Source organism: Phyllobates terribilis, unplaced genomic scaffold (assembly GCF_046119375.1).
Source record: "Phyllobates terribilis strain yellow unplaced genomic scaffold, ASM4611937v1 Scaffold_2__4_contigs__length_985480577, whole genome shotgun sequence".
Classification (NCBI taxonomy): domain Eukaryota; kingdom Metazoa; phylum Chordata; class Amphibia; order Anura; family Dendrobatidae; genus Phyllobates; species Phyllobates terribilis.
In genome coordinates this window covers 743,081,299-743,099,854 of record NW_027362762.1, presented here as the reverse complement: position 1 = coordinate 743,099,854, position 18,556 = coordinate 743,081,299, and the positions used below count along the sequence as shown (strand labels likewise).

The 18,556-nt window shown below is 38.0% G+C and overlaps 1 long non-coding RNA gene across 1 annotated transcript in view; it reads right to left on the bottom strand.

Annotated features, from left to right (window-relative positions):
- LOC141252961 (uncharacterized) overlaps positions 1 to 18,556 on the bottom strand; it is a 152,407-nt gene that overhangs the window by 11,518 nt on the left and 122,333 nt on the right. The window contains exons 3-4 of the long non-coding RNA XR_012314171.1: positions 11,768 to 11,824; positions 10,456 to 10,548 (exon numbers count right to left, since the gene is read on the bottom strand). This is a non-coding gene — a long non-coding RNA (uncharacterized lncRNA). The remainder of the gene's footprint in view (positions 1 to 10,455; positions 10,549 to 11,767; positions 11,825 to 18,556) is intronic.

Below are 18,556 nucleotides of genomic sequence, written 5' to 3'. Positions count from 1 at the left end.
ATAAGCAAAAATCAGCATTGTTTAATACAGCTGAAATTACTTCTTAGCTGATACGCTCCACAATGAAGCAGTAGTTAATCATATTGGCAGTGTCTTGGACTCTTTTGAACTTTTAATTCCCTGGGTAGACCAAGATAGCATGCCATCCTATGCAACACCCACTTAGTATTGCCGTTCATTTCTAAATGTATAGGAGCAGAACTACAATACCACACATAACCTGTGGATAGAATTGACACTGGTTTGGAAAAAGGGGCAAATGTTTTTCTGTGCATCCCTTTTAACTGTTTGAGAAAAAAATTTGGACTCCGTTACCCTACTGAAAAATGACAATATAATGTGTTCCTTATTACGACTCCATTCAAAAGTTAAAACAACTGTCCAATCTATAAACTTGGGAATTATTCTCATGTGTACAATTTATTTTCAGCGACGTGCTTTATTTATAATATCAGAAAATATTTATGGCCATAAAATGTGTTTTATTGTTCCCTGGGGTATACAGTTGCCGAACTTAAAAGGATCTGTTTCTAGACCATGATGGCAAGTGTTTGCGCGATGTATCAGTTATCTATTGTGACTAATCGTACAGTAATTAGAGAGGCAGGGCATTACTAAGTGATAACACTAATGTGTGTGAATAATCCAAACATGCAGATCTCTGGCTTGTCTTGGCAAAGCAGGAGTTCATAGTTCACTCTTGGCAGTTATTGTGGGTTTCCTTTTAAATGTTTGTGGGATGACTATGCTGACCACATCCACATTCTCAGATATATTTAAGATCCCCTAACCAAACTGCCTTCAGAAAAGCAGGAACTGAGTCATTTCATAGAAGGCAGTTACAGATGGATTAGAGAAACGTTGCTCGAGTCTGGATGGAGATGGCAGTAGTCACAAGACAAAGCTTTCAAATGTCACATCGAATTTCTGATTTATGTTTCATAGAAATATCAAGAAATGGCTCATGAGAAGTTTAGTCTGCTTTCATGGTCTCAGTCTCCTGCATGCCTTCTCTTCACCCACTCCCCAATACCATCTTATGCATCCTGTACCTGTTACTCTTCCTATGTCACAACTGGATTAACAGTTATCATTCTTTAAATATTCTTCAGGAATTTAACATTTATGATTTTTTGGGAATATACCTCATTACCTTATTTTGTCGCCTCCTCTCTCAAATATGTTGCAGTGCTATTTCAATGTCCAGTTCATATTCTTTTAAAGCTACTTTCAACTGCTGCTCATCAAGATCTGTACACTCTATTTAAGCAATTTATGTATGGGAATTCTGAGTAGGAGGTGGGGATCGCAGAGGCTCAGATAGAAATTCTAATCATTATTTCCTAACAAACTAATGCAATTGATCATTGCTCTATCTGCACCTTTGTACATATAGAGCATCTGCTCTATATGTACCATTGTCTTGGCAGAGTTGAAGAAGAAATAATTTTTCAATGCTTAAAAGGTAACTCATTTTGTAAAACTTTTTAAAGATTATAGGTCCTGAGACCCACGCCGATTGGCAAAACACTGCTCTAAAGTACACAACTCCTGTGAGACCTGCACTCACAGAGCAGTGCACAGGCTCAACAGTAAGTCTATAGATCCGTACGCTTACTCATACAGTGGTATTTTGACCGATCAGAGGGGGCCTCGGGACCTGAACACCACTGATCAGCAACACTATGCAGCACCAATAATATATGAAAAGTTTTACAAAATTATAGCTACACTTTAAGGAATCAATTCAATATGGTAAGTTATATGTAACTAAGTATCATTTATTAATGTAGCACCAGAAAGGATGAGAAATTATGACGACAATAACCTATGTATAGGCAAATTATTGCTTCTCCAAGTAGCTACACTTATGACTATGAACTGGTGAACTGGGGTGTTACATTAATTTAATAGGTTTAAAGAAACTAAGTTCTGAAACCTATATATGAAATGGAATGGAAATCAAATTTCTTAACCAATGGAGGCCTGGATTTGGAGTCACCCCCAAAATTAAAGTGGAAAAACACACTACAGGCTGATCCAACTTTGATGTAATGTCCTTAAAACAAGTCAAAATGAGGCTCAGTATTGTGTGTGGCCTCCACGTGCCTGTATGACCTCCCTACAACGCCTGGGCATGCTCTAATGAGGTTGCGGATGGTCTCCTGTGGGATCTCCTCCCAGACCTGGACTAAAGCTTCCGACAACTCCTGTACAATCTGTGGTGCAACGTGATGTTAGTGGATGGAGCGAGACATGATGCCCCAGATGTGCTCAATCGGATTCAGGACTGGGGAAAGGGTGGCCCAGTCCATAGCTTCAATGCCTTCATCTTTCAGGAACTGCTGACACACCCCAGCCACAGGGGGTCTGGCATTGTCCTGTATTAGGAGGAACCCAGGGCCAACCACACCAGCATATGGTCTCACAAGGGGTCTGAGGATCTCATCTCGGTACCTAATGGCAGTCAGGCTACCTCTGGCAAGCACATGGAGGGCTGTGCGGCCCTCCAAAGAAATGCCACCCCACACCATTACTGACCCACTGCCAAACCAGTCATGCTGAAGGATGTTGCAGGCAGCAGATCGCTCTCCACGGCGTCTCCAGACTCTGTCACGTCTGTCACATGTGCTCAGTGTGAACCGGCTTTCATCTGTGAAGAGCACAGGGCGCCAGTGGCGACTTTGGCAATCCTGGTGTTCTGTGGCAAATGCCAAGCGTCCTGCACGGTGTTGGGCTGTGAGCACAACCCCCATCTGTGGACGTCGGGCCCTCATACCACCCTCATGGAGTCGGTTTCTCACCGTTTGTGCAGACTCATGCACATTTGTGGCCTGCTGGAGGTCATTTTTCAGGGCTCTGGCAGTGCTTCTCCTGTTCCTCCTTGCACAAAGGAGGAGGTAACGGTCCTGCTGCTGGGTTGTTGCCCTCCTATGTCCCCCTCCACATCTCCTGGTATCTGCTCCATGCTCTGGACACTGTGCTGACAGACACAGCTACCCTTCTTGACACAGCTCGCATTGATGTGCCATCCTGGATGAACTGCACTACCTGAGCAACTTCTGTGGGTTGTACTGTAGACACCGCCTCATGCTACTGTACCTCTAGGGGTGAGAGCAATGGGAAAATGAAAAAGCGACCAAGACAACAGCCAAAAAGGATGAGAACAGAGAAATGGTCTGTGGTCACCACTTACAGAACCACTCCTTTATAGGGGGTATCTTGCTAATTGCCGATCATTTCTACCAGTTGTCTGTTCCATTTGCACAACAGCAGGAGAAATTGATTCACAATCAGTGTTGCTTCATAACTGGACACGTAGATTTCACAGAAGTGTTATTGACTTGGAGTTAAACAACACAATGTAAGTGTTCCCATTATTTTTTTTGAGCAGTGTATATATATGCACTTCATTGAAATGACTCCCCATTGGGCCATGATGCCCTTTTCAAATAATCTGTGAGACTGGAGCACTTAGAAGAATATAAGATAAATTGCATATAGTTATTTGCTGTTCATCACAACGACCCTCGTTGCATGGTTATTTTTGGCAAGAATAATATTTTATTTCAATGGGATGCAAACCTATTCTAAAATGTGAAAAGCCCAGTTATTCATAGTGATCTTATATGGACCACCAGTCTAACATTTAATGTATCAAGCTTTTTCCCCACCTCCAAAAAGCAAAAGATCTATAGTTAAAATAGCATTGCACTGACTCAAAGCCACCACACCCAACTCAGTCACCAGTAATCTTGATTCACATGGTAGGTATTCTGCACCTCCCAAACCAGTCTGAGGGTTACAACAGATGGTTCTCAGTTGCCAGAACCAGGGCAGGTCGAAATTAGACTCTTCCACAAGCAGGAGCTATGTATTATGGTAAAGAGGGCATGGCTTGTTAAGCCATCAATGGTAGTACCAATGCTGATGTCCATTGATATAATCTAAACACATGGTTAACTACAACTCTACTATATTCAAAGCCAAAATCAAGCTATATTTTCCTAAAAACATAGTTAAAACATAAAATTCTCCACTGACTATCTTATGTAAGGTTAAAGAGAAAGAAGTTAAAGAGAATCTGTTACCTCTCCTGAGATATGACATGATTTGGATAACTGAGATACTGGCCTGTTAAATAATATACAAGGCAATCCATAAAAACTGTGGTAATGTAAAAAGAGAAAAAGAAACCCTAAGTTATCAACCTATAGTTTTCCTGCCAGTGTATAGATATAAAAATTCTGGTCTCCATCATGAAAACTAAAGAGTAAAGATGTATACTCATCTCCTGTACTGGCGCCATTCCAGCAATATCAGCACCAGGGCTCACGTGACATTGTTATGCCACTTGAGTCCAGCAGCCAATAAGAGACTGCTCTTAGGCTGCTGCTCTCTCTCTACTTCCGTTTGTCCAAGGTTCATCTGAAGGTGTGAAACTTGGACAAACAGAAGAAGTGAGTGCAGCAGCCATTAGCTACCACTGATTGACTGCAGGGTTCACATGGCATAACAGTGTCATGCGAGCCCTGGCATCGCTGGAATGGCGCTGGTACAGGAGAATAGCATCCTGTGTTTTTATTGTATAAGGGGGACTATTTTCCTTAAAAAGGGATTTTCCATGTAATATTTATACAGGTTAACATTAGATTAAACCATATTAATGAACGTTTGCCCCCACCCTCACACCCCACACTCATCCAGCACATTAGGAACATTCTCTGCCAGCTATCTTTAGCTATGTGTCAGTTCGTGTATTTTGCTATCATTAGAAACCTATTATTCAAATCAAGTTTTTATGTTAAAGGGTTGTTTTTGTGTTATTAAATTGGAATAGTTAGACAGAATGAAAATAAGTAAATTTGCAAATGACTTGCTTTTTCGATCTGCTGTCATTCTCCTGCTATAAGAGTTTTTGTCTTATATTATTTATAGCTAGTTGCCAAGGGGAGATGGCCAGAAGATGGCCAAAAAGGTGCAGTAGACTCGGATTTGACAGTTAACTCCTGAGATCCCAGTAGTCTTTCTCCAGCCCATTCAATTTTTGAGAATTTTGTCAGTGCTACTCACCTTGCCCCTCCCTACCTGTCAACTTCTGATTCAGAGCTGCTGTTATCAGTCCTGAAAATCACAAGCCCCTAGCCATTACCAATCAGCTGCTTGAGCAGTTAATCACTGCTCACTTTCAGCTGCTTAACAGTGCACTTCACTTGTTCAAATGCACTGTAATGTAAATGTCTCCATGTAAATGTATAGATATCAGTGCAGACTTTGGAACAAGCACATTGACTTGACATGTGGCATATTCAGTTCAGCAGCAGGACAATAATGCTCCATTAGAACTATCACTCAAGAAGGAGTGCTTGCCACCGAGTAACAAGAAAGTCAGGAGGCTTGTGATCAGTGTGCTCTTTAAAACACATGTTGAGACTAACCCTTTAAATGTATTATTAAAAAAGTTGATGATTTTACATGTCACTATCATTATTAAAACAAATACTGAAATCTTGCTATTTTCAATCCGTACACGGAGACACTGACAGAGATCACATTTAATAGTAATCTTATTATTACAGGCAGGATTATAATGGAAGATAACACCTATATATCAATAATACGGCATTCCCCATTAACAATAGTTGGGTACAGGTCACTTGCTCCCCCTCTTTGCAAAATGACTTCTGCACAGGTTACAGAGCGTGCCCACAACACCTTCCTGTTGAAATGCTATCAATAGAAATACAGGCAAGATGGCTACACTCATAATCCTGTGCAGAAAATAGAGTAAAATAATCTACAAACCCCCAAAAAAAAGACAGATTAGAAAAAATAAGGTTCCAGTATCTGGATTAATTAAGTATAAAATATAGGTGATGGGTTACATTTAAAAAAAAGTATTGTCTGTTCTCGGCTTTGAAATCTAAGTTATAATGCATCATGAAGTGTAACTGATCTCATTGGGAATTTTGGAGATTTTCTAGCTGCGCGTGCTGACAGGGTACTGTTGAACCTTACTCTCCTATCTGTTCAGTTCTTTTTGTTGCACCACACTTGATAATTGGTGAAACAATCAAAGTACATTGTAGTAGTCTAGGTTTTGTTTAATATACAAACTTATGTTTAAATCAAATCTGTCGCCAGGTTTTTGGAAACCCCATCTGTGAGCCTGATTTAGGGTTCAGAGACCATAATTCCAGCAATGTATAAATTACTTTACTGGGTGCTGTTTTCTCTGCTGCAGATCCAACAGTTCTCTGAATGCTGAGCTCTGTATAACTCCATCCACACCACTGATTGGCAGCTTCCTGTGTACACTGTGCATAGGCATAAAGCTACCAGTCAGTGGTGGGGGCATAGTTGAACTACCTCTCATCAGTTCAAGTAGTCCTCCAGTGTTAATCTTCTGCTGATAAAACTGCAATTTTATAAAAACTACACTAAGCAGTAAGTGATAAATTGCTGGAATCAGTGGCTATGCCCGTATACTATGCTGCTCTCAGATTAAGTAGCAAAACCTGGCAACAGATCCCCTTTACTTATTTATCAGAGTGCAACCAATAACCATGAAAGTTCAGATCTGAGTCCATGATTTAATCTGGCAAATACCAATTTGAAACACATTTTTCTCAATCATAAATGCGTAAAATTTCAAAGAACTTGTAAAAACATGCAACTTAAGAATTTACCTAATATTAAAAATTTTCTCCATTCTCAAGAACAGAGGGATTTTTAATTCTATGGTGTTCTTCTCATTGTGTAGGTTACCAACCACCTCTGCAGCCTATCCAAGATAGCCTGTTTCCTAGGCAAGGAGCATGCTCTTCCAAGCTCTTTGGTAAAGAACTTGCAAACGCTCCTCTGAGACTGGTTGATCACTAGATTTAGCCATCTTCAGAGCCTCTGCGCTCCTTTGATGCTTCAAAGACAAAACTGCCTCTGCTTTCTGAATGGAATAGCAAAATGGCTAGTTGTTCAGTCATGCCACTGGCCCAGACTGTTAATCTTCAGGAGTTCACCATAGTGCCAGAAAGTGGAAGCCAGGGGGCCATGTCATCAATTCCAGGATTCCTCTGTTGTTTTTTATGCTGAAGATAGTTGTTAGTTACATTGGCTGTATGTATTGAGGGTTGTTGTCATGCTTCAGAATAAATTTTAAGTCAGTTAGATGCCTCCTTGATGGTACTCCATGATGGATAAGTATTTCCCAGTATTTCTCAGAATTGAGGACACCAAGAAATGGAAATGAATGTGTTGAGGATTGTAGATGCAGTTGTTGGCTACGGAAACTTGATTTAGGCTGTGTGCCCACGATGCTTTTGTCAAGCGTTTACGCTGTGGAATTTCTGCAGCGTAAACGCTTGGGAAACGCTTGGTAAACCTTCCCCCATGGTCTCCAATGCAATTCCGCACTTTCAATGCCCATGCTGCGTATTTTTCCGCAGCGTTTATGCTGCGCTCAAAAATACGCAGCATGTCCATTAATTTTGCGGACACGCAGCGTAATCACTGCCATTGACTTGCATTAGAACGCGCCAATTCCGCAAGACTGCATCTGTACTTGCGTAATTGGCGGGTTCTAATGTGCGGATGGTACCCAAGTCTGGAGGAGAGGAGAGTCTCATCCAGACCTGGGTACCATACAATCTGTAAAAAAAAGAATTTAAAATAAAAAATAAAGTTTATACTCACCTTCCGATGTCCTCCCGGTGTTTTGTCCACACTGTCCAGTCTCTTGCAATGTTCGCGCTGTTGTGAAGGACCTGCCATGACGTCACTGAGTCATGTGACCCATCACATGAGTCAATGACGTCACTGCAGGTCCTTCACACCACCGCAAGCAATGCAAGAGACCGGACACAGCAGAGATGACACCGGGAAGACACCGGAAGGTGAGTATAATTCTTTTTTTTTTTTTTACATTTTTTACCATTCTTATTCTTTTTTTTAACTATTACTTGGTTACACTATATAAATCCATGCCGGTTGCATGGATTTATATAGTGTGACCAACTTGTCAAGCACTTTTCCAAGTGATGCTAAAAATCGCTTGGAAAACTGATTGAAAAAACGCATGCGAAAACGCATGTAAAAACGCTTCTCTCTGGCAGAAAAAACGCATGTAAATCTGCATGCGTTTTTTTCTGCCAGACAGAGGCAAAAACGCTCTGCATCAAATCTGCTATGTGGGCACAAAGCCTTAGCAGATGAAAGAAACATCATGTAATAATTCCCTTCTGAATCGGCAGTGCCATCAGCTCAGAACTGGCAGTAACTTGTAGGACCCAGCTATACTAATCTACTGTTTGGAGAAGTTTGGCCAGAAATAGTCTTCATGGAAGAATTGCGGGCAAAAACCATAGCTTTGACATGGAAACAAAGCTGTGACTCAAGTGACTTAACTATTCACGAAAACATAGGAACTGGAATGCAGAAAATGGCAGCAGATGCTCTGGACTGTTGAGTAAAAATGTGAAATATCTGGCTGTAACAGAAGGCAGTTTGTTTGTCAAGGGCTTTAGGGTGGTACAATAATGAGTGTCTACAGGTATCAGTGAAACATGGTGGAGATTCTTTGCAAGTTTGGGGCTGCATTTAGGAAAGGGAGATGTTGAATTGGTCAAGATTATTTGTGTCCTCAATGCTGAGAAATACAAGCAGATACTTATCCATGATGCAGTACCATCATGGAAGCAACTGTTGGCTCCAAATTTATTCTGAAGCAGGACAATGACCCGAAATATACAGCCGATGTCATTAAGAATTATCTTCAATGTAAAGAAGAACAAGGTGTCCTGGAAGTGATGAAATGGCCCCTGCAGAGCTCTGATCAAAACATCATCAAGTCTGTGTGGAATTACATGAAGAGGCAGAAGAGTTTGCACAAGCCTACATCCACAGATCTGTAGTTAGTTCTTCAAGATGTTTGGAACAATCTCCCTGTTGAGTTCCTTCAAAAACTGTGTGCAAGTGTATTTAGAAGAATTAATGCAGTTTTGAAGGGCAAGGGAAGTCACAATAAATAATGATTTGATTGAGATTTCTCTTTAGTTCATTCACTTTGCATTTTATTAATTGATAAAAACAAAAAACTATTAACACTTCTATTTTTGAAAGCATTCTTACTTGACAGCACTTTTTCCACATCTGCTTAAACTTTTGCACAGTATTTTATGACTGCTGTAGGTACCACAGCAGAGACCCCATAAATCACCACAATAGGGTCCCAAATTCCATTTTTCTCCTTACCTGCATGACCACAGTGTTTAAGAGTTTCAATGACACAAAGATTATGTATGCACACTACCACTATTCAAAGTCTATACAACTGATGGAAACCAGCCTAGAAGTGAACAATTTTTTAACAGCACCCCGCAGGGTATATTAAGCATTACGCACTGCCTATTTAAATTAATGATTTGTCCCTGTACTGGAGGACAGGTCAGATCGTCCAAAGTGAAAGATGCTCTTGACTGTGGTCAAGATATGATAATAAGCCACTATTAACTCAGAATAGCTAATAGAGTATATAAAATAGGTTCTCAAAACTACACACCCAAGTCACTGACTACAGTGTGGTCTTGGGCACTTAAAGGAGTATTCCCATCTCCAAGATCCTATCCCAATATATAGTAGGTGTTATAATAATATTAGCAAATACCTCCAATTGGAAATGTAGTATAGTTTTTCTGATTCGCTATGTCTCTTTCCTCATGGTCAGGCATTGCAGTAGCTTAGGTATCCATGGTTACGACCACTGATATAGTGACAGTTAGCTAGTTGCTAATGGTCGTAACCATGGGTACCTACTTTGCCTGCACATGAGGAAGAGACATAGCGAATCAGGAAAAAATACTACATTTCTAATTGGAGGTGTTTGCTAATATTATTATTATTACACCTACTACGTATTGGGATCGGATCATGGAGGTGGGAATAACCCTTTATGTTCAGTTTGTGAAAAATTGTCTTTCACACTACTTGGGTATTGCTTTTACTGAATGGAATCGAAGCAATGACAGCTTTATACTTCTTTTAGCTTGGATTCATTTATATTTTGTCTATTGTATTTTATCCTATAAACTTTTAAGATGTAATAGCATGAAATTTTGTTTTATTATGTGACATAAGAATTGGAAATATGGAGAAATCTTGGCAAGCTTTAATGCTGAAAATAAAAGAAGCACATGTTGTAATAATTCTGGTATTCAGGCCATATACATAGAGAGGACAGGCTGTAGGACACTTAACACACTCGTAAGCACTCTTGGCTACAGTTTGTAACAGCCCAGGACAATCCCACACATTTTCCACATCAGTGCACAAATTAGATCACCAGCGTGACATTTGAAGGCAAGCGTCACGAGAATAAGTTGGAGTACTTAGGATATTTGGACACTAGGATGTGACAAAGCTAGTTCACGTAGGAAAGAATGAGGATGTGACGTTACTTACATAAGATCACACACAGTCGAGGTATTAGATTATGCAGCACTTGACTTCACAAATCAGCATGCCGTCTGCTAACAAGATACTTCCTCCAATTTTCTGTAGCCCAAAAAAAAAATTATAAAAATATATAAGTTCTTTGTTCACACAGTCACTGGGCAATATCACATTCTGGCAGCAATCTTTCATTACCATGCACTAAGCGAATAAAATACTGACACACCTTCACCTGGGCAAAATGTAAAACCTCTGGTTAGCTCAGGGACATTGCTCCTTGAACATTTTTTTCTTATCACTGTCGGTTTCTTTTACACTTAAGAAAATGTTTCCTGTTTAGATCTTAAATGCATAGAGCGGGGTCATAAAACAGATAGGGTGCTAAGTTTATAACCCTGTAAAGAAACTTGAGGACAGACTATCAAATCAAACTTGTCAGCTGCATAGTAATGCAATAAAAAAAAAATCATAGCATATCACAAACTGTTCAGATAATAAAATATAGGCTACATATGCACAGTATGTATATATACACATACATACACACAGATCAGATACACACACCCATATGTATAAATATACACACATACGAACAGCTCAAGCATACATGTGTGTGTGTGTAATATATATATATATATATAGAACACACACATGCATACACAAACATATATGTATATATACAAGTGTGTATATATATATATATATATATACATACATACATATATATATATATATATATATATATATATATATATATATATATATATATATATATATACACACACACACACACACATATGTACATACACACTATAACAACAAATTATGGGACCTCTATACAATACAGCCACAGGCAAGTACTTAGACCCTGAGATGCAGCTCACTTTTCTCTCCATTGCTTGTCACTGAAGTGTGAGAGCAAGTCTCCATGAATGAAAGGAGCTATTGTATTGTAACTTCTCTATCTTAACATATAACAGACCGTGGATTAGTAAATACTTCTGACTCGCTATGTCGTCTGTCATTAGCATTACGTCAGTAGAAGATCATTCCTGCCATGTGCTTCAAGCAAGTCGATAGTGGCAGATTTAACTAGTAAAAGGCAGCGTCATAACTATAGTAGTATGTAGTATAACATAATAGAGTAAAAAGAAACATTAAAGGAATTCTATTGTCTTCTCTAACTTATTACTACAAGAACAAAGAACTTCTCATTAGTTTAAAATAAAAGCTACTTGTTTCCCTAACATTAGTTTCCTAAATTAATTAAAATGATATGCAAGATGTTAATTGAAGATACATTTTCACTTATTGAACTCACCGTAAAGAGGAATTGAAGATAATATCTCATCTTCTGTTCTAGTCTCATTCTTTCATACTAGAGGGAAGAGAAAAGAACATTATTCAGCTTTCTATACATGATCTCCTCTGGTTTTCTCCTAACATCCAAAACAGACTAGGGATGGCTAGAAAATGAGCCTTAGCTGGAATTCCTGAGGGTTTAGCCAGCAGCGCACAATCCTAGAAAGACTTTTCAAGTTGCAGAACACATTCAATCCCAGCCCTTGAGTTCCTCCAGCAGAGGCAGCTTTCTGTCAATGCAATTGATAAATCCAGAGTTTCCCATACAGCTTTGCCTGAAGTGTGTGATTGTCAGAGCGGCAGGAATGAGAAAGTCTAGCATAACTCAAGTGCTTGGAGTCTTATAGAGTAGCGCCAATTAGAGGCTGACCAATCACATGCTGCTGGGTGCAAGCAATCACGTCAAAAAAAGGGCAGTCCCATCTGAATCAAAGAAGTTCTGAATTACTGAGGTTACACAAAGGACACTCATTCAGAAAAAAATAGGCAGTGCTCTGGAGCTGAAAAAAACGCCCAGGAGAAACTGCAGGAAACGCCTCGCACAGTCACAGATACTGCCACTAACTCATATCTCTTACAGGAAACATGTCTGGCACATATAGTGTGCAGCGCAAAGGAACTATTCACAAAGGAAACAATTAACTAGCAGAGATGAACACACTGAAGCACCACTGGATTGTGTCTCCTTTGCCTCAGTGTACTAAAATGCCTTTCAGAAGAAGTATTTTTTTTCTTAAAATAAAAATGGCATATAAAATAAAAAATACTAACATCAGTAATAATAACAGCAGCGTAACGATTTTAGCATATCCTTAAAGTTTTTTTTTCCTAATGCAAAGTCTTCGGCACATGTCTAGAGTGAACGGATTAAAAATGATCTGAGGCACCTGTAAGTTCTGTCATAAGGACACTATGGTTTAGTTCATAGTAACAGATATAGTTTTTGATTGACAACCGATTGGAATGATTCTGACAATTATTGGAAAAAATAAACAAGTATGGAAAAATGTATTTTATCGGATACAATAGCTGGACATAAGGTCAGCAAAAAAAAAAGGGTTTGAAAAACTCTGAGAAAATCACAAAAATCAAAAGCTCACCATCTAATATATTTTTAAAATGAGAAATTATTACGTTTAATTAATTAAATCATAGACTTTGTTTAATTTATAAAATTGGTGTTCTAAGGTAAGCTACCAAACATAAACCATAATGTTTAACAGTTAAATGAACAAAATTTATATATATATATATATATATATATATATATATATATATATATACCCAAAATAAATGAGGAAGGAATGCCCATTCCAGAAACAATCCCAAAAGTACAATAGAAACGTGACCAACTGTTGAATTTCAGAAAAAGAACAGTCAACTTTGTAAGGATGCTGAAAGAATACAGCAACATCAAAATATTCTAACAAACCTATAAAAAGTTATGTAAAAAAGCCATAACACTCAATAAAGAGCACGCAAAGTTAGAGAACAATAAGCCATGATGAAAATACATGTACCGATGCTAAACATATTTCAGGGTAAGGAAATAACAAAAGCAAAAACAATAACCAAAAGCAAAGCACACTGTAATGTAGGTCCACCTTTTACCAATTTATCTAAATATACTGTATATACTAGGAATGGTATATCACTTTTCCTGCAACAGAGGATTGTCTTCCAGTATGGATTCATTTTTAGTTAAGTATTATATGTGTTTTCTTTGATGAAAGTAAAATTATCAATTATCAATTTACAAGATTAATTATTTCCTTTAACCCAGTGTAAAAGACTAGCGTTTATCATAACTCCAAAGGAAAAACTAGCCCTAATAATCAAATTATGCATACAATAACATCTTTACACCATATGGTAGGTACATGCTGCATCTTGAGCATTATAGCCAGTTTGGAATCACTAATATCTAAATGTTAATAAAATTATAAAGTATGAATAAACATATGTAACTGTATTGTCTAAAAATAAACTGAATTATGTACAACATCATTTTATCATCAATTTTTCTAATCCAGTTTTACAAAAAGATTTGTTTTAAGTGAAAGTCATTTTGAGTTCAATTATTTATAGTTATTAATTACATTTTCTTTACCTTTATTTATAAACTGCAGTTATCTGTTATGTTGAGAAATGAAGAAAAACTAAATTGAATCTCACATTTACTAGTTTCTGATGGAGAGATACTAACATAAGCAACCTGAATTATAAAAATGTTAAAATGACACATCTATCTATCTATTTATCTATCTGTCTCATATCTATCCATATCTATCTATCCATATCTATCTATCTATCTCATTTCTACCTATCTCTCTGTTTCTACCTCATATCTATCTATCTATCTATCTATCTGTCTCATATCTATCTAATTTCTATCTATCACATATCTATCTGTCTCATATCTATCTATCTATCTCTCTGTGTTTCTATCTATCGCTCTATTTATATGTCTTTCTTTCTATCTACCATTGACATGTGCAGAAGTGGCCAGTCTACAAGATGAAATCCACATCTATTCTATCTGCTCTCTCCCACCTCATGGATTTTTTTCCCAATAAATTCTCATCTACCTTTGTTTCGCATCTCCTTTTATATAATTAATAGGTTTGCATCTCCCTTTGTTTCGCATCTCCCTTAGATTAATTGAAATAGATGTTTGTTTTGTGTTATTTGTCCTTTTGTATGTTTCCCTATAATATTGCCACTGCATTAAAAGTTAATATTATCCTTATTATTACTATTCTTACTGATGCACTGCATGCTAAATATTGTAGAGGGTCACCAAACCATTCACATCCCAACCAAGTTTAGAATCTTTTACTAGTATAACTGCCCCAAAACCTAATTTGTAGGCACATAACTGCATTCTTCTACTCATTTATTTCCATTTATTCCATTTTATTTCCTATTGCATCTTGTCAGTGAAACATTATAATTACAGCATTGTTATAATTACCCTTTATATAGTTCTGCCTCCAGGATTGCTTACTGCTACATAAATAATAATCAGTATAAATATACTGTACATTTTCTACCTTACCCAAGATTGTATGATTGACAATGAAAGGATTCTCCTAAACAATTGAATGCATTAATTAATCTTGAATATATGGAGAAGGTTTTACTTGTTTATTAATTTTTAATATGTGGATTATTTTTTACTTGCGCATATTTTGGAGTCATTGATCAACCCTATTAATGTTTAAGTATTGTATCTCCAATTTAGTAACTGCCCCAAAATTGTGATTTTTTTTATAATAGTAGATTATGAGTTAATTTTGCGCAAAAAGATTGTGAATTGTGATGTCCCTAGAAGAAAGCTCACGTTAATCATTTGTGCTATGTCAAGAATTAAAACAATGTTGGAACGCCTTTTTTTTATTAAGAAGAAGATATTACAGGTATGAGGCTTATCATGCGTTATAACATGCAAAAAGCATGGAATTTTAATGTGGTAAAAAAAAAAATTGCTAACTGCCTCTATACATTGGTGACTCACGACAAAAGAATGTGAAATGTGTACTTTGGTATTGTATCAATAAAAAGGGCACACCTTCCACAAAAATGTCTCCAGCAATAAACTGACACTTCAAAGCAAGTGTGAACATTTCAGCTATCAGTTATGATAGTTCAGCTCATAACAGTCATCAAGGGAGAAACTAATCACTCCTGAAATGTCTCAGTAAAGCACTTCAGTGCATTTCCGATCTAAAATTGCCACTACAGTCAACCCTACAACAACTACATCAATGCTTGAAATAAGTCCTAGAAGAGCACACTGAAGATTACAGGAGATCAGCTGCCCGCTCCGCACTACTCATTATTCTATTAAGTACTGTAGACACTAGTACCAGGTTGGATTTATCTTACAGGGCTGTGTACCTAAAGGCTTTCACTATTGTATATATAGTAAAATAAATACTTCAATTTATTATTACATATTATAAAATATTTAGGATTTTTAGGCTGTGTGCCCATAATGAGTTTTTGATTCTGCGTATTTTCGCTGTGCCAGAAATGCAGCATCTTAGGCCACGTGCACACGTTGAGTATTTGGTGATATTTGGTATTTGTAAGCCAAAATCAGGAGTGGAACAATCAGAGGAAAAGTATAATAGAAGCACGTCACCACTTCTGTATTTATCACCCAATCCTGGTTTTGGCTTACAAATACTAATGTAAAAAACTCACTTAATACTCAACGTGTGTATGTGGCCTGGCATGTCACTCTCCGTAAGGCGAAAACTTACTCCTTAGATCCCAGTTTTAGCCTCTCACCCAGTCAAATCAAATCTCATACTTTGCACTGACGAGAGGCAGTATCCTAAAACACTGTGTCTGCAAATTGAGATTCTGATTTGGCTTTTATCCTAAGTCATATTGCAAGGCTTGTTAAAGGGTCGATATTGACTTCTAGGATTGCTACTTCCAATAGGTAGCACTAGAGTTCAAGTCCTCTTCCTCTCTGAAGAGACAATTTGCATATTTAATTTCCTAGAGGAGCATGCAAGGCGTTTAAGCCTACTCATACTGGCATGCCAGACCTGGTTTGTCACTCTCCATAAGGAGAAAACGTACCCCTTAGATCCCAGTTTTAGCCTCTCACCCAGCCAAATCAGATCTGCATTGACAAAGGACAATACCCCAAAACACTGTGTCTGCAAATTGAGATTCTGATTTGGCTTTTATCCTAAGTCATATTGCAAGACTTGTTAAAGGGTCGATAGTGACTTGTAGGATTGCTACTTCCAATAGTTGCCAGAAGAGGCAATTTGCAATGTGGCCTTACAGTTTCAGCAAAGTGGATGGGATTTATAGAAATCTCATGCCTACTGTGATTTTTACTCAGCGTAAACTGACCAGAAGTGCGTGTTTCAAATCCACAACAAGTAATTTCTCTTGCAGGTACACAGAATTTTATGTGCAAATTTTCGCCTTAGATTTGCATGAGTTTTGGAAAATCTGCAGGTAAAAAACGCACGTGTGTTTTTAGTGCAGAAACACATCAAAACTGCATAGCAATAACGTTTTTTCACAGCCACATACCAGGAAGTGTGAAAAGCAAAGCAGCTTTATTTATAACATGACATACCAAAAAGAGACAAAAAATGCATGTAAAAAACACACTAAAAAACGCACTGAAAAAACGCAAGTAACCTAATGGTGCAGAAAATCTGCAACATCAAAAGCTCACCAAAACCCAAATGATGTTTTTTTCCTTCGTTTTTTTTTTTTTCATGCATATTTTTCTTCCTATAGAGAAGCCTATGAGAAAATACCAAACCTACAGTAGGCAGCATTTGGAAAATAAATGGTAGAGACCCAAAAATTGAAGAAAATACATAAAAATGCACTGCTTTGACTTTTTATAAACAATATAGAACAGTAATAACTCTCATATGGTTCTTCCCAATTAGATTTGCCATTATACTGTGGAATATACTCATGTCTAAATAGTGCAGGATCTTCTTCTTTATTATGCTCACCGTCCATCTGTATAAGTTCTTTTCATTCCACTCCCCAGTGCGCATGCGTGCCGCTGTTGCTCCGGACTTTTTCGTCCCCTGACACAGGGCGCGCCGGTGTGTGCACCGCTGATGGCACGCTAGCGTTCCACAGTCGGCGGGCGGAAGTGTCCCACAGGATGTGACGTGTGGTGGCGCATGCGCCAACAGAGTCTTGCATTGCTACCGTACTCATGAAGCTACCCCGCACTCCGGGACCATTACGAGACCGGACAATGCCATTGGACGATGTGCCTGATATAAGGTAACGTCAGTTCACCCTAGAGCACGCCCCCCGACAAAGCGAAGGCGAAACGTGCGTAGGGGCGCGAGGACACATGCATTGCTACTGCCTGTTAATGTAAGTACGGACAATTACCTGTTAGAAGGCTTTATATATATGGGTCTTAAATAGATAGGAACCCAGTGGGGGTGCACCACTCATAGCCACACCAGGGCCACCTTACTAGATAGTTAAGCATATAATGGCTATATAAACATCTTATGCATCTCCCTATGTAGCAATGTTGGACTGATGTCTCATGGATCCAACAAGGAATTGACAAAAAATCCTTTTTTGCACTATGCACTTGTCACTTTAGTTTAAATAGGGTTGAGAAACAGTGGTCTAAGGTAATCCTCTATATTATATATTTTATATGTACCCTAAACATGTCCAACTGTGATTAAAGGAACATTGGAGCTAACAGTGTCCTCCTTGTGTAGCACTATGGTGTTTTAATCGTGCAATATATGTTTAATAAAGTAATATTGATGTGTACAAAATCTCTGGTCATTTGGGCTCTCTTATTTTTGGGCTCTTTTCTTTGGTTTTGTCACTGTTTTAAGAGTGTATAACATTTTCCAACTGCATTATCGCCAAAAATAAAAAAACAGAGTAATAAAAAAATGACACAAATTAAGTCTGATTTTTGTAAAAAATGCTGCAAGAAAACACTTTTTAAGCAAATCATTTACCTTGTAATCACATTAAAAGTTATAGCAGAATGCTGCATAAATAGCAATTCCCCAATACAACTAAAATAATTAAAATAATGTGGAAGTGGGATTGAATCAATAACTCTACAGGAATGTATGGAATTTCCTGCAGGGGAATGGTGGGGAATTCTCGGCAGCCCTGCGGGATTATTTTCAGATAACTTCTACTTGTAAAATGGGAGGATTATTATAATAGTGTTATATAAGGGAATTGCTTTTAATATGGC